Below are 6,042 nucleotides of genomic sequence, written 5' to 3'. Positions count from 1 at the left end.
CGAGGACGGGGTTTAAAGTGGCGTTTAAAACACTTTGTTTTAAGGCGTCTCTTTGTAATTGAGCCCCTTCTTGGGTGCACCCTCAGCAGAAGCGTCAAGTTCTTGCCTGTTCTGTGCCCGTTCCGTGTCTGTGTGTGCCGGGCAGAGCTCCTTGTTTATTCTCTAGAGATGTCTTATTTACTGCCCTGCAGAATGTAAACAGGGGCTTACCCTGGACTTTATTTGCTTCCTTAGGCCTTTCCCCAGCACAAAGCATGTCACTGCACTTTTCCTTCTCGTATCCAGGCTGTGTCTGGCATTCCCACTGGCTGCACAAGTGCTAGGGAAGCTAAGGTGTTGTCTTACAGCTCCATTCTTTAAAAACTGGACAACTAAACTTGTAAATGTCCACATTTTTTTGCAACTTAAGACCTTTTTTTTCTTTCTTTATGGGTTTGGGACTGTGTTACAGTACAGTACAGCACAGACCAGGAACAGAATAAATACTCGGCATGCAAATCCTGGCACGGTGAGGAGTGTCAGAATCTTGCCACACCACGAGAGGTTGAAATGAACAGATAAAAGCAAGAAGTTCAGAGCAAAGGCAACTCGTTTTCTTTAAACTCCTTCCAGTATCTGTAATTATTGGCTGTTCTGACAGCACACAAAGGAGGATTTCCTCTAGAGATAATAAGCACAGTGACATAAATCAAGCATGGGGAGAGCATAGATTTCTTTTTTTCAATTTATTTCCTGACAAATTAACTCTGAAGCAGTTTGCTGAAAATTCATCTGTCACAAGGGTTTTTTTTAGCCTTTTCCCTAGTAACTTACAAGACTGAAATGAAAGGCTATTTTTGCTGCACCAACCCCTCTATGCATAGGGTGAAGTGCTCTTAGAATTCAAGCCTGCTGTGTGCTGCTCCCTTCCATTTTTTTAATTTTCATCTTGACTTTTCAAACTGAGAAGGAGTAGAGAAGGGCAAGTCCTGCTGGAATTTTATCTCGCTTTCACAATTCTATTCTAGTTCTTCTGGGACTCCTTGCTTAAGAGTCGGTGTTTAAGAAGTCTGTAAAGCTGGGGCAGTTTTCCAAGATCCCACTGATAGTTTGTGGCAGTGACCACTAGCAAGGGATTTAGAGGGACACTGGTGGGAAAGAGATAGAGGCAGCCAGCAAGAATTCCATGTTTGTCCAGGGAGAGACCGACAGAGGTCATATCCAACCTAGACAAAAGAAATGAGCTGGGGGATTGCAATGAGGCACACCTGGAGCACGGCTGCTGGCTAATTGCGTGCAGGGGGTTTGAGTTGGACTGGATGCCCTGGACAAAAACTGCATGTCTTGGAGCAGTGTTAAGACTCCAAGGGCTGTGTCAGCAAAGGTAGAACGCTTTGGTTGCAGAGGTTCAGAGCCAAAGAGTGTGATGTGGAAAAGGGATCTTGCCCTGACAGGAAAGGCTTGGGGTGCAAGTGGATGAGAGGCTGGACAGGAGGTGTCCATGTACATTGGGATAGTTCAGCCTGGAGAAGAGAAGGCTTTAGGGTGATGTAATTGTGGCTTTCTAGTGCCAGAGGGGAGCCTGTAAGAAAGATGGAGAGAGACTATTTATAAGGGCCTGGAGTGACAGGACAAGCGGGAATGGCTTTAAATTGATAGTTATTATGTTTAGATTGGATTTGGGAAGAAATGCTTTCCTGTGAGGGTGGGGAGGCCCTGGCACAGGTTTGCCCAGAGAAGCTGTGGCTGCCCCGTCCCTGGCAGTGTCCAAGGCCAGGTTGGACGTGGCTTAGAGCAACCTGGGCTAGTGGAAGGTGTCCCTGCCCATGGCAAGGAAGTGGAACTGGATGAGCTTTAAGGTCTCTCCCCACCCAAACCATTCTACAATTCTGTGTATCCTTGCAGCAGACATTTCTGTCTATCTTTAAACACCCTTCAGAGAAAAAAACGCACAGTCTTGTGGTTTGGCTCCGTGTGGTGCTGTGGAAACCCAAGTGCTGCTCCCTGCCTGCCTTTTGACCAGTCAGTTAAACCCAGGGGTGCAAAGGTTAAGGCTCATTTTCATACCCACCCAACTTGGGTGCACTCAAAGTTCAGCACGGGCTCGCAGAGCTCGAGGAGTTCAAATCTGTGCACAGACAGCAGCTCCAGAGCAAGGACAGATTTACCCTCAGGTCGGGCAGGTTGGGAGGCTACATTCAAACGGTTGGTAAAGAATCTGAATATCCCGAGGGGCTGCAAACATTCAGACTTCTAACAACAACTGCTGCTTGGGTTTGGCTGGTCAAGTTCACTCAGTGACAGAGTTACCCAGTTATCCCTGTGGTTTTCCTTGTGTTTGTGCTTTGGCTCCAATCATTACCTAACTTATCTATATTTATTGCTAGCCTGTGATCCAAGCAGGCTTTGAGCAGCCCAGAGGAGGAGCCAATATTGATGTTGGTTTACAGAACAAAATCTTAAAAAAAATAATGGAAACAGACTCTTGGGGTTTCTTGGTTTTCCAAAAGCTGCAAAGAAAGCTAGACTCCATTTTTTGGTGAGAGGAACAATTTGCAGGTGTGGAAAGTTGGGAGAAGCAGCAGAAGGTAATAAGGAGAATCCTATAAACATATTTTATGGTGAAACGACCTGGCAAGGCTCTGGTCAGCTTCCAGGGAGGAAGTGCTCGACAAAGAAAAAATCATTGTCACATAGGAACTCTCCCAGAGGAATGAAATGGGTTTGAGCACTGAACTGTCTGATCCCTGTGAGAACTGAACTATCCAAAATCATTAGTTAGTTTTGAGAAATCTCACCCTTTTTTGTGCAATGAATGCATCAATGGAATGCCGATCTTCCCAGTAAGTCGTGTGGAAATCAGAATATACAAGTTATTGGGCTGCTCTGCCTTATAAGTGCATCGGCTGTGCTTGTTCTTACAGGCAATAATTAGCTGCCCTTGGGAAAAAAAAATAATCCTGTCTTCCTGGCAAAGGAAAAAAAGGAGCTAGATGCAGGCTCCTTCATTTCTCTGAGCTTCAATGTAGATTTGCACTGCAGCTGTTAAAGGCTGCTGACCTCAGAAACCATCAGCAGCAGAATTACGGGAGTGTCGCCTCGAGTGGAACATCCCCACGGCCTCTGAGGACTTTGTAGCTGTTCCCACCCTGCTCTTCCTACCAGCAGGAATCTAAATTATTTACTAGGAAAACAAACCCTTGTGTCTGAGCTGCACCAGATTCCCTTCCTATCTGTTCCCAGCACGGAGCTTCTCGAAACACCAGGACACAGTTCTGCTTTCAGCCGGAGCTGTGAAATACGTGCTCACATTTAGCAAATGAAGCACCTCTTTCACCTCATTCAGTGATTAATTCAGAGAGGAGAACTGCAGGCACTAAATTAACCTTTTTACCTGATTTAGTTTTACTAAATAAACAGCCCCATAATGTAATTTTCTCAACCAGAACAGCTATTTCCTGCGGTTTGCTTTCCTATTCGGAACGTGTTCCATTCCAAATCTATTTCATTTCACTTGGTAACAGTAATACCTTCAGACTGTGTCCCTTTTCCCTAGGGATTGCACCTGTAAATCCAGCATTCTTCCTAGAAAATAGATGGTTAGTCAGAAATGGCTGTCACAGCATGCAGGAACACCAACAGCAGATAGGAAGGTGCCTCCTCCTCAACAGCATTCCTAATTTTACCCTTTAGTGCTGGCAGCGTGAATGACCTAGTGGCATCAGTTAATACAGGTTTTCTTCCATTTTGCCCTTCCAGAACATCAAAATTCCTTCCTTTGCTCCCTTCCTGTCAATTGGTTGTACTGTGGTTATACTTCCCTGTAGCCATCATCAGGAATGAGTGGGTGGTTTATGTCCTAGGGAGTGGATATCAGCACTGCAGCAGTTCATAACCTTACAAAATGCGTTGCTGTGCCACTGGTAGCCGTGCCTTTTCCCATGGACCGTTTGCCGCCCTGTAACAGTGATTTTCCATGTGGATCAGGATCATGTTCACTGAGGGTACATCTGAGAAAGTGTATCTGAATTATTTCTTCTGGCAAGTGTCAAGGGTTTGTTAGTGAAACGTGCCTGGATACGGCGGCTTAAGACACAGCTATGCTGGAAATGTTCTTGCAGCTGCTCCTTGGAAAACATCTGTGGGACTGGGCGTGGAAATTTGTGCATCTCTGCTCACACTTAGCACAGAGCAATTTTCCTCTCATGAAACAAAGCATAAATTATTGGGAAATAAGGACATTGTGCACCAGTGGACGTGAAATGACTAAAGGTAGTCATTTGGAAAGCACGGGGGCAAATGGAATATTCCTTACTGGCATAGGAATAAGATCAGCAGACGCCACAAGAATTCCAGTACTCCAGCTTCTAGTGTTTGAGTAGGAATAACCACTTCTCTAGACTCACTTACATTTACAGTTGGAAAAACCCTTCCATCTGTGATAGTCTGTGTTTGTGTTGTCTGATAAAGGGAAGAATATACAGGTTGACATTATTTCCTATGTATATGTTAGTGATTTATATTGAATTTATAAGTCAGTAATTATCCCTATGCAAAGTGTAAAGGACATTGTCTCAAAGAAGTCAGTTTTAAAAAATGACATGCAAGAATTTGAGTAACTGTGGTAAAGGAGAGAAAGGAGTATTTTGTATTTGGTTTTGTAACTATCTTCATATTGTCTCGTGGATGCTTTGTGCAAAGCGACTTTGGGCCTCTTAGAGTTTAATCTCAATTACAGAAAATGGAATGTGAAATTGGAAAATAAGTGTTAAATCATAAAATATATTTACAGTATCCATTCCCAACCCTCGTAACTGAGTGTTTCCTAGCAAATCATTTTACTCAGTAGCTGCCTGGTTCTACAGGCGTAAAGGTGACTGCTTCTCTTTTTTTTTCTTTTTCCTTTTCCTTGGTTTAACTTTTAATGACTAATTTAAATTCCATTTATGCAGAATCCCTATGATTTTGAAAACGCCTCCTGAAATTATGCACAACTACCTTTCTAAAAAAAAAAAAAAACCAAAACAACTTTCCAAAGCCATAAGTACAACACTGCCTAGAATTATCCTGTCAATTAAACAAAAGAACCCACTTAAAATAAGTGACAGAAATACGCAGTGAATTAAACGCACCTTCCAGTAACAAATGGTTATTAAAGGAGACCTCTGAGCAAACTGCTGCTTCTGTGGTCATGCTTGGACAAGCACAGGGCTATTGAAACACACAGCTGCCTTTCAGACAATTTAACTTGCACTGAAGGCAAATTATCGCCATTTGATGTCATTCTCTTGGCTTCTCAAAGGTTCCCTTCGCTGCACAACAGTGGCAGGGGGAGCAGGGCTGGGGCTGCGGCTCCAGCTGCCGATCAAATGCTGCCTCCAACGTCCTCCTGCAGAAAATGGCCACGTGCATCTGGTAGTGTTGGCTAAAAAAAGGCAGGGACGGATGTTTTAATAGGCTTGGTTTGCACTGCTTTCGGGCTGATGTTCCCCCTTCCTCTTCCCGTGCCAGAGCCTTTTTCAAAGCCTCCAAAATGAGACTGGATGATGTTACAAATACAGGTGGCACTGGACTGTTGGCTGTTTGCTCCAGATCTTTCCTGCTCTGTGCAGAAAGAGAGGCCTTCATGACAACACAGGCTCACCAAAGAGCCAGCTCCCACTCTACAGCCTTTTCCTCACTCTCTGTCAGTATCGGGGATTGTGGAATTCTCTGCTTCCCAGCATGCCCTACATGGGCTCGCTGGAAGCTGGGAAATAATAGACAGGGGCCTGTCCCTGGTGTTATTTCTGGAACAGAACCCTTTTGTGTCAGTGAAAATTCTCAGTGAAGACTTGGCATTTCCTTCACGAATAGGGATTTTAGCGCTACAAGCAATTGAATTTTTAGCTGCGTTTTACAAGTTTTCTGCCAGCTGCTGGGAATAAGGACATTTTCTAGTACATTTTTGGATTTCTCTCCTCTAGTAAGCTCATCTCAGGAGCCTTGTCCCAGGACTGTGGTGCAGCTGTGCTGGTATGGAGGTATTTATATAAATAAGGCAGCTTTTACTTTCAGTAAGCA

The sequence above is a fragment of the Myiozetetes cayanensis genome, unplaced genomic scaffold (assembly GCF_022539395.1).
Source record: "Myiozetetes cayanensis isolate MyiCay16 unplaced genomic scaffold, myiCay2020 scf24, whole genome shotgun sequence".
Lineage (NCBI taxonomy): Eukaryota > Metazoa > Chordata > Aves > Passeriformes > Tyrannidae > Myiozetetes > Myiozetetes cayanensis.
The sequence above is the reverse complement of the archived record's forward strand: the minus strand, read 5'-3'. Positions refer to the sequence as shown.